The sequence below is a fragment of the Prionailurus viverrinus genome, chromosome F2 (genome assembly GCF_022837055.1).
Source record: "Prionailurus viverrinus isolate Anna chromosome F2, UM_Priviv_1.0, whole genome shotgun sequence".
In the NCBI taxonomy this organism is placed as follows: Eukaryota; Metazoa; Chordata; class Mammalia; order Carnivora; family Felidae; genus Prionailurus; species Prionailurus viverrinus.
Window position 1 is genome coordinate 59,600,585 of NC_062578.1, and position 11,517 is coordinate 59,612,101.

The following is an 11,517-nucleotide window of genomic DNA, read 5'->3' on the forward strand; positions in this document are numbered from 1 at the left end:
CTCCACTTGAAGTTCACTTTCTCTTGCTCTTTCTACCACATCTGCAGCTTATTCCTCCATTGAAGTCTTAAACCCCCTGAAGTCATCCGTGAGGATTGGAATCAACGTTTTCTAAATTTTGGAAAATCAAAACATCACGTTGATATTTTGGCCTCTTCCCACATGAATCACAAATGTTTTTAATGGCACCTAGAATGGTGAATCCTTTCCTGAATGTTTTCAATGTACTTTGCCCAAATCTATCAAAGGAATCACTATCTATGGCACTTACAGTCTTATGAAATATATTTCTTAAATAATAAGACTTAAAAGTTGAAATTACTCTGATTCTTCGGCCACAGAATGGATATTGTTAGCAGGCATGAAAACAACATTAATCTCACTGCACATCTGCCTCAGAGTTCTTGGGGGACCAGATGCATTGTACATGACTGGTAATGTTTTGGGAGGAATCTTTTTTCTGAGCAGTAGTTCTCAATGGTGGGCTTCTAATACTTAGTAAGCCATGTTGCAAATTGAGTGCTGTCATTAGTGTTTGTTGTTCCATTTCTACAGCACAGGCAGAGTAGATTTCACATAAGAAGTTCTTAAGAGCCCTTAGATTTTCAACATGGTAAATGAGCACTGGCTTTAATTTAAAGTCATCAGCTGCATTAGCCCCTACCAGGAATCAGCTTATCCTTTGAAGCTTTGAAGCCAGGCATTGACTTCTCCTTTCTAGCTAGGAAAGTTCTAGATGGTGTCTTCGTCCAACAGAAAGCTGTTGTGTCGAAAGTCTGTTTGGTGTCGCCACCTTCATTAATTATCTCAGCTAGATCTTCTGGATAACTAGCTGCAGCTTCTACATCAGCACTTGCTGCTTCACCCTGCACTTTCATGTTATGGAAGTGGCTTCTTTCCTTAAACTTAATGAACTAACCTCTGTTCACTGGGGTAGCACTTTTAATTTCCTTCAAGTACTCTTCCTTTTCATTCACAACTCAGCTAACTTTTTGGTGTAAGGGCTCTCTAGCTTTCTGCTGCAAATGGCTTTTGACATGCCTTCTTCACTAAGCTTAATCATTTCTAGTTTTTGATTTAAAGTGAAAGATGTGTGATTCTTAGAAACCATCGTAGGGTCATTAACTAATTTCAATGTTGTTGGGTCTCAGGGAATAGGGAGACCTGAGACAAGAAGGAGAGATGGTGGAATGGCTGGTTGGCATAGCAGTCAGGACGCATACATTTATCAGTTAAGTCTGCTGTCCTAAATGGGTGTGGTTCTTGGCACCCCAAAACAATTACAATAGTAATATCAAAGATCACTGACCACAGGTCACCCTAACAGATATAATAATAAGGAAAAAGTCTGAAATATTGTGCGAATTACCAAATTGTGATACAGAGACCCAAAGTGAGCAGATGCTGTTGGAAAAATGGGGCCAATACAGTTGGTCAACGCAGGGTTGCCATAAACCTTCAATTTGTAAAACAACAACAACAACAACAACAACTCCACAATAACCGCAAAGCTCAATAAAACAAGGTATGCCTGTATTTCTATTCATGCCTTTGGTCCCAAATTAGTCGCATGTCAATCACTTGGAACAAAGAGGTTTGGGAAATAAAAGATTTACTTTGAACAGTTATGTGCCCATTGAAAAACTGAGAGTTCTTTCACTCTGGAAGAAGAAGAAAACAGCTGTTTTTGTTCAGCCATCAATCTCTACAGCACAGGAGAAACTAACAATTTTTATGTTCCTGCTTTAAAAATAACAGTAGTGAGCTTTAAAATGTCACATTCACCCCAAAGAACTTTAGGAAAGAGTTAGCATGAATTATTCTAACATCACTTGGGAAAAAATGATCACCTGAGTGAAAGTGAGGTAATACCACATATAACTATGACCAAGGACTATGTCACTAATAGACTGTTACTAATTTTTAAAAGCACATTCTGTCACCAGCTGATTGCAAACATTTCTGAGGAGTGCCAAAGTTTCAGGAAACACAAAGTAATAGGTAGAGGAAAGTAGATGTTCTCACAGATATTACATTTCATTAGTTTAATCATATTGGAGAGTGCCCAAGAAAGTATACTTCCTTTATAATTTGTTAAGGTGAAAAAGTCATGTTCACCGAAAATTGCTCCTGATTTAACTCATCCTGAGATAAATATTCTGAAAAGCAGGGAAATATTTTACATTTCTCAGTTGAATTATAGCCACATGCATCGCACACATATAAGAAATGTAAATGTGGTGTAATGAAATGTATTTTTGAAATATGTAAGAAATTATTTTTCCATTTCTATAAAATTATACTTGAGTATCCTCCGCAATCGTCTGTCCTTCTCTACCTAGAATTTTATCTCCATTTCTTTAGAACTATATTTCTTGAAAATGATGACTTTCAACACTATTTCCACATCCTTACCTATCATTTGCTATTTCTGATTTTACAATCTGGTATCTTACGTACCAGTGTAGTACATCAGCTCTCACAAGTTCACCAGTTAATAATCAAATCTATCTGGTATTTTTTCAGCCTTTATTTTACAGATTAACTGTAGAATGTTTGATACTATTGACCACTCCTTCTGATCATTTATTCTTAAAATCCTGATCTTCCCCCTAAAAACATCTCATACAATCTTCTCCATTTCACTTAATGGTGACTCCAAATTTTGGTTACTCAAACTAAAATCCTTGGGAGTCATCTTAGATTGTCAGTTTCTCTTACACTCTTACTTCTAAGCCATGCAGAATTCCCCCTGGTTCCACCTTACATTTCATTCTCTCCACTGTAACCACTCTAGTCCATGGACAATACCTCTCACCTGACTGATTGCAAGGGCCTCCAAGTTGGTCTCCCTTCTTCTTCCTTTATTCTGTTACATAACTTAGCACTCAAAAAGTCTTCCAAAACATCGATCATACAACATCTCTCCTCAAAACCCTGAATTGGCTTCCAATTTCACTGTGAATATAAGTGAAAGTCTGTACAATGGTCTACAAAGCCCTGCAACGTCTGCCCCCTATTCTTGTTGCCTCTCTAAGCTTATAGACAAACACCTTTGCATTTTTTTTAGTGGCCAGCAAGCCTTCCTGCTACTATTAAAATATTGTGTTAGATTAGTGTATTAGAAAACCTATTTTGATTGCCAGAAGGGAAACTTACTGACCAACCAAAGATCAGAAAATGCTAGCATGCTAGTGGTCTCCAGAGCAACCAGAACAAATATTTAATGTTACCAGTACCCTTTCTCTCAACATGCCTTCTTTTTTTTCACATTGGCTTCATTTTCTCAGGCTGCCTTTCTCCACAGGTGGGAAATACGGCCTCCTGGCAGATGCTACACTCAGACCTTCCCAAGTTGAGCTCTCATGTGAAAAATTCGAGGAAGACCTTTGACTAGTGTTATGGACTTCATATTTATATCTCCCCAAAATTCATATGTTAAAACAGCATTCCCGGTGTGATGGTATTGGATATGGGTCCTTTGGGAGATAATTAGGTCATGAAGGTGGATATCACATGATAGGATTGATTAGTGCCCTTATTGGATACAGGAGACAGTTTGCTTTTTCTCCATGTGTCCATCATGTGAGGATACAAGAAGATGGCAAACCAGGAAGAGAATTCTCACCAAAAACAAATCTGCTGGCATCTTGACTGCTGGCACCACAGTTTCCAGAACTGGAAGAAGTAAGTTTTTTGCTTAAGTCACCCAGTCTATGGTAATTTGAGCTCTCCAAACAGACCAAACAACTAGGTTGGCTTGAAACATAGAAAGAGACTGAACTCAGGAAACAAATTCTTCTATTCAAATCCCATCTCTGTTACTTATTAACCATGTGACTTTGGAAAGTTATTTAATTTTTCTGGACCTTATAGTTCCCAGTAGTAAAGTGTGGATAATAATAGTGCCTATCCAAAACAAATGTCATGAGATAAATGAATCTAAGTAAAGTGCTTAGAAATGCTATCAATCAACTGTGCAAGATTTTCCATGTCTATAGAATTGTATTTTTTAAATGAGAGAGGAGTATTTCCCAAAATTAAAAGGAGTTTCTATGCTCCAAAATTAAGAGTACAAGTTAGAGAAAAAACATCGACAGCTCTGAGAAAAATGTTCAACATTATATATTTATAATTTATCACCATTGATGTCCTGAGATCTCACATAATCACGGTTTGGCACAAATTATAAATTGTGATTTTTAAAATTTTTAAAGATTAACAGAAGAAAGAACTGATTTTCTCTATTGATAGTAATAATATTTGTTGCAAAATCTTGACTTTATATGGGAACCATCTGAAAACACTAAAGGCTAAATATATGTCTGTGCAAAGGAAAACATTACTCAAGTGAGCACATTAACAGATGTCAGTAGTGTCTTGGAAAGCCTAAATCCATGGAGCTAGATCACTTAACAAACGACTGCTCAAATACTTAAATTATGCCAGCATAGCACAAAAGAAAGGGATTGGTGATTCTTTCATTGTCAGAATTTATAGTTAGCTGATTGGAATGATTCAGGAGCTCCTGTTTTGCCAGCAGTACAAGTATATTGTACTATGCTAAAAAAAGGTACAATAGTAGGAATAACGTTGGGGCTTGTGAAGCTCTGCCATTTGCCAAAAATTTATCACTCTCATTTTAGAATTCAAATGTGTACTGCTTTTACATTGTGTCTATTATGTAATAGTGTGTTAAAATCTAAGATTAGTTTAATTTGTTTCTCCTTGTGATTCCAACATAAAATGCTTATCAACAAGGCTCTCTACATGGTTATAATCTGAAGTAGCCAGATACCAGCAAGATATTTAATCCAAATACTGTACATGGAATTGTGGTTTCAGAGTATCCACAAAACATGGGATTTGATATTATGTATGAAAAGAATATAAAGGTTTCAGATTATTATAAAGTTCATAAAGGTCATTATGGCTTTACTAGACCCCCTTAAATTGAATATAGAAAATCAACACAGGAAAAATGAGTTGATTGAAAACATGTACATGTATTTTCAGATGTGACAAAAAGGAATTCTGAATATTTTCAGCAATATTATTCTGTTTGTGTTTGTGTGTGCACAGTACATGTAGGAATGTGCTTTCACACCTGCACAAATATATATTAAAAATCTCAGAGATGTTGATGGCTTCCACTAAATTAGCCACAAATATCAGGGTGTCAATTCCTTGTGACTGACTCTACATATTTTCAAGATGGCTGTAATGACATATCCACTCTGTGGAATAGAATAGGTTTTAGTATGAAAATTAAAAGTTTAATAACAATAATAATAATAATTTTGTATTCATTTTTCACTGGATATTTTCAATATGTCTCATTCAAACAATAACAAATATTTACTAGATTATTATTTCTGTATCTGTAGTAACTTGACTCATTATCTCCTCTGTTGGACAGTAAGATCCACAAGAATGAAAAGTCAGTGTTGATTTTGTCCCCTTTTTACCATAGATTCATAGAGCACAGCCTCTGATTCAATAAATATCTGCTAAGTGAATAACCCTCCATGATACTGTCAATTAATTAATGATTCCAAAATAAAAGTAGCCTTCTCATGGACCCATGGTTATAAATAATCAATCTGGGATTAAAAGTCAGATAAAACTGAATACAGAATTAATGTTTTTTTTTCCCCTACATAAACCCAAATGTATATGGTGTTAAAATATATAAAAATCTAACAGTTTTACCACTTAAAGTGTGCAATTCCATGTCATTTAATACATTCACAATGGTGAGAAATTATCACCACTATCTAGTCCCAGGATACTTCATCATGTGACAAGGAAACCCATTCCCATTAAGCAGTTACTCCCAATCCCATCCTCCCCCAAACCCCTGCTAGTAATCTGCTTGTTTTCTCGATGAATTTTTCTATTCTGGCTTTTTTTCACTCAGCATACTTGCATTGTTGATCCAATTTTCAACATTTATCAGTGTTTCATTTATTTTAATGGCTGAAATAACATCACATTGCATGGATGTACCACATTTTATTTATCCATTTAGCAGTTGATGGACGTGGGTTATTTCCACCTTTTTAAAAAAATTTTTTTTAACGTTTATTTATTTTTGAGACAGAGAGAGACAGAGCATGAATGGGGGAGGGTCAGAGAGAGAGGGAGACACAGAATCTGAAACAGGCTCCAGGCTCTGAGCAGTCAGCACAGAGCCCGACGCAGGGCTCGAACTCACAGACAGTGAGATTGTGACCTGAGCCGAAGTCGGATGCTTAACCAACTGAGCCACCTAGGCGCCCCTATTTCCACCTTTTAATTATTACGAATAGTCCTGTGACAGACACTCATGTAAAAGTTTTTTTTTTTGAACAATAGTTTTTAACTCTTTGGGGTATATACCAAGTAAAGAATTCCTCCTAAGTCCTGTGGTATTGATGCCTAATGTACTGTAAGTTCTAGTGATCTGCCGTACAACAGAGTATCTATATTTACTAGTAATGTATTGTGCACTTTAAAATATATGAAGACGATAGATATGCTAAGTGTTTTTTTTCAACAAACAAAACAAAAAATACACACACACACACAAAATCAAGGAAAGATGACAGATACATTAATTATCTTGATTATGGTAATGGTATTAAGGATGTATGTATATATCCATTGTCATTAAGATATATACATTAAATGTGTCCAATTTTGTATATAAATTATACTTCAATAAAGCATTAAACAACACTAGTGAGGATGTGTGTGGGGGGCACAGAAATGAAAATTTTCACAGATATGAGGAAAAGTATGCTTACAAACTAAGATAAGTAGGAGAAAAGGAACATGATTTTAAGAAATAATATCAGACATTTTTCCAAAAAAGACTTACAGATGACCAGTAGGTATATGAAAAGATACCCAGCATCACTAACCATCAGGGAAATGCAAATTAAAGCTGGGAGATATCGCCTCACATTTGTTAGGATGACTATTATCAAAATGACAAGAGATAATAAGCGTCAGGGTGTGGAGAAATGAGAACTCTTTTACACTGAGTTTGGAATATAGATTGATATCGCCATTATGGAAAAAAATATAGGGTTTTCTCAAAAAATTAAAAATAGAACAACCATAATATCCATCAGTCCCACTTCTGGTGTATATCAAAAAATATATAATTAATATCCTGAAGAAATATACTCACTTCCACATTCATTGCAGCCAATATCATTCACAATAGCCAAAAACATGCAAACAACCCAAGTGTCCAGCAGCTGAATGGATAAAGAAAATATGGTATATACATATATAATGGAAAATTATTCAGCCATATTAAAAAAAGTAAATCCTGCTATTTGCAACAACACGGATGAACCTGGAGGACATTATGCTAAATGAAATAAACCAAACACAGAAGGCAAAGTACTGTACATTCTCACTTACACGTGGAATCTGAAGTCAAACTCACATAAGCAGAGAGTAGAATGGTAGCTGCTAGGGGCTGGGAAGTAGGGGGGTGAGGAAGTAGGCAGATGTCGGTCAAAAGGTACAAACTTCCAGTTATAAGATGCATAAGATCTGAAGATCTAATGAACAGCATGGTGACTTAGTCAATAATACTTGTGTACTTGAAATTTGCTAAGAGAATAGATATTAAATGTTCTTAACCACACACAAAAAATGTCAACTATGTGAGGTGACGGCTGTGTTATTAGTTTGATTATGGTAATCATTTTACAATGTATATGTATATCAAATCATCGTATTATACACCTTAAATACATGCAATTTTATTTGACCATTGTACATCAATAAAATTGGAAAAATAGATAAATGCCTTGATTAATTAAAAAATATTAAAAGTGAATCCGACTAAATTCAGGGGTCAGGAAAAAAAAATTATATAAGGAAGTGGGCTTGAACTAAAAAATAAGTGAAGTGAGGAGGTGGAAAGAAGAATTTTCTGAGCAGGGTCTCCAACCCGTGTAAAAGCCCTGTGCAAGGATCTGAGGAAGTAACAGGAGGCCAGTACATCTCAAGTTCAGAGAAAAAATTGGGGTTGGTATGCCATGTGGATGGATATGCAGAGTCCAGGCATATCATAGAGAATATGCTTGAGACACAGCTTCATTTGAGATATTTACTCTTTATCCATTGAACGATGACAGTTTCTGAAAGGTATTAAGTGTGGAACAGAGAGTAAAACCAACTTTGAGATTTTTAGAGATTATTCTGGTGATAACCTGTAAGACAGAATATAAGTAGATGAACATGGATGCAGTGAAATTAGTTAGAAACTTATTATATGACAAATTCTGAATTGTGTCTGTCTGTACTTGTACCATCACAGCAGTGATGTGGGAAAACAAAATATGCACTATTTGGTGATTACTTGTAAATAGGGGCTGAAGGGAAAATAAGGGAAACATCCAAGTAAAGATGCCGAATTAAGAGTTAAATCTATTACAGTTCAGAAGAAAGGCATATAAAAAGTTGGAAGTCTTTAAAATACAGATGATGACTGAAATCAAAGGTTTGACTAAGTTTAACTATGGAGAGAACATGGACTAAGGAGAGCCTTAAACCGATTTTTGTTTTTACATTTCTTTCTGTCATCTTCAATTTCTTTTCATAAGTGCTCCACAGTTTTCAGAGTATAGATCTTTTACCTCTGTGGTTAGGTTTATTCCTAGGTATCTTATGGGTTTGGGTGCAACAAGCTTTTGCTTTTAATATTTAGTTACTAGTGAGAGGAAAATGAACTACCAACTAGAGGTTGACACAGAATTCCCAGACGATTAGGACTAAACCTACCAGAAAAGCACAGCATAATGAAAGCTTATGGGAGGAAAATAGACCAATTTTGAAGTCAGTCCTTTGGATTTAGCAACATAGAGAGGGTTGTTAACTTTAGGGAGAACTACTTCAGGAGTAGTAGATTAAGAAGTGAGTGAAGTAAAGGGGCGCCTGGGTGGTGTAGTCGGTTAAGCGTCCGACTTCAGCCAGGTCACGATCTCGCGGTCCGGGAGTTCGAGCCCCGCATCAGGCTCTGGGCTGATGGCTCGGAGCCTGGAGCCTGTTTCTGATTCTGTGTCTCCCTCTCTCTCTGCCCCTCGCCCATTCATGCTGTCTCTCTCTGTCCCAAAAATAAATAAACGTTGAAAAAAAAAAATTTAAATAAAAAAAAAAAGTGAGTGAAGTAAGAAAAAACATGAGAAGAGTTGTTTTTTTTTTTTTTTTTTTTTTTTAAAGTATGGCTGTGAAGGGGAAATGCGATTTAATGTTTTAGCAAGTTAAGGACCTATTGGTGGAAAGGATTCAATTGAGAGGGCATTGATATTTGGAGGAGCCATGTCTAATGCACACTAGAGAGATTATCTTTCTATAGGAGAAGAAAGTAACGTATGCACAAAAGTAAAACATGCTATGACGGTTTTTGTAGTTTTGTAGTTTTAGCAGTTTTGTAGTGGTAAGTAGCAAATGATAGCTTCATTTTTTTTTTTTTTTTTTTCTGGAAAGTATAATGAAAGACCATTTGAAAGGTGCTGGGAAAGCTAAAAGATTTGCAAAGAAGGAGAGATCCCCAGGTGTGTCTCAATCTCTAGGACATCTTCGGAAGCAGGTGAGGCAAGCTGGTCGCTGTAATCTGGTTCAATAGAATCACACTGGCGTGGAATTCTCCCATTTGAACACTGCTTTCCTAAATGTCACGTAATTAATACCAGTCAATTTGTTAAGTTAGAGCTCTCCATTCGCCGCGATTTTTTCTGATGGTTGCAAGTCCCAGATAAATTCTCATTTTCACGGATAACAAGCATCTCAGATACGGAGAGTATTAAACAAGATTAAAGGGCTTGTGGACCCTGCACCGGCCAAGGGGCTGCCTTGCGCACCTGGCTGCATGAGCACCCGCCTAGAGCCAGCATTGAAGCTACAAGATGGCTGACCAGGACCCGAGGGGAGGTAGCCCCTCCAACGAACGGTGGCCTCGGGCACGGGGGCTGTGGTCACCTCTCGCTTCAGGACACCCGCGGATGTAGTGAAGGGACCCTTGCGGTCTCTGCGGCCCTGGGTGGCCAGCAAGCCGATGCCCCCCTTGCCGACTCTGGAGCCTCTCCTGGGCCAAATTACCTCCTGTACTGCGGTGGTGTCTTGGAGCCCCTGCCCCGGTGCCCACACGGTGCCTGTTGTGCCGCCGGCTTCAGGACCCACTCCCTTCACTGGCACCACGGATACCTTCGTGGAGATTGTGAGACACGAGGTCACCAGCACCCTGTGGGTGCTCCCAGCCCCCCGGTGGTGACTGTGCCGGCCACTGCTGTGTAGCTTCCCCATCAAAGACCTTTCCTTGCGGTCCGGCCCGGACTTCTGACCTCCCCGCACCCGTGGTGGCGGGGGCACTAGGCTGCGTGGGCACCCTGACTGTGATCAGCTCCCTGGAGCCGGTGAGGACAAAGCTGCAGGCTCAGCGCGTGTCACAGCATGGCTCGTGCCTGTGTTAGGGCCGCTGTGGCTCAGGGCGGCTGGCGCTCAGTGTGGATGGGCTGGGGCCCCCCTGCCCTTCGGGATGTGTGGCCTTGGCCTTTTCTGCTCTGCACTGGTGCGACGATGACTGGGTGGGCTCAGGCCAAAGGACCAGGCACCCGTGGGCGCCCACTGTGTGGCTGGTGACGTCTCAGGGATGGCGGCAGCGGTGCCCACTCTACTCTTTTCCACGGGGTGGAGACTCAAGGCCAGGTCGCAGCGGGAGCGCTGGAAGCTGTGAAAGTGACACCGGGCAGGCCTACTCCACCTGACTGCTGCCGCTGCAGAGGACCCAGCTGAGTCAGGCACTGGGGGGACTCTAACAGCTTCCTCCGGAGGATGAGGATCTTCAGGGCCACCCCCTCCTTCATGTGCCATCATGATCAGCTCTTTCGAGTTCAGTTTGGCAAAAGCTTCTTCCAGGGGCTCAATGGAAAACAGCCTGTAGGTTCTTAAAAGGAGCCAAGGTGCAAGGACCGCATCTCTTCTGAGGGTGAGGGTGCGGCAGAAGATGATGGAGCCAAGTGCCTATTCTCAGTACTGAGAAGAGGGGCCTCAGTCTCTCAATTAGGAGCACCGAGGGGAAGGGGCTGCCCCTCTGGGCCCGCCCAGGCCCCCCAGCACAGCTTTATTCCTACTGGTCCTCATTTCTGGCCCCAGAGAATGATCACTTTTCCAGCCCCCCAGCCAAGTTCAAGACCACATCTACTAACTGTCCCCTTCCCTCCACCATTTCTCTGTGTATTTGCTGTAACTGGGTCTATCCTCAAGAGACACAAAACCCTGGGCCTGGTGTAGTCCACACCCACACTCCTTGAATCTAAAAATGATGAATTTCTTGAAAGAAAGAAAGAAAGAAAGAAAGAAAGAAAGAGCTTTACCTTGAACATCCTTGTCGTGTTCTGTTGGGAGCGTGTTCTCCCAGGTCTTTGCCTCTGTCTGGCCATTTCTGGAAAGACTCTACCATCTCAATCTTTAGGAATCTACTTTTAAGAAAAAGGAGATATTTTCCTTATCTAC

At 39.3% G+C, this 11,517-nt stretch overlaps 1 pseudogene; it reads left to right on the forward strand.

Moving 5' to 3' along the window:
• The first annotated feature begins 8,134 nt into the window (after positions 1 to 8,134).
• Positions 8,135 to 10,953, forward strand: LOC125156208 (probable mitochondrial glutathione transporter SLC25A39; annotated as a pseudogene).
• The last annotated feature ends 564 nt before the right edge of the window (positions 10,954 to 11,517 follow it).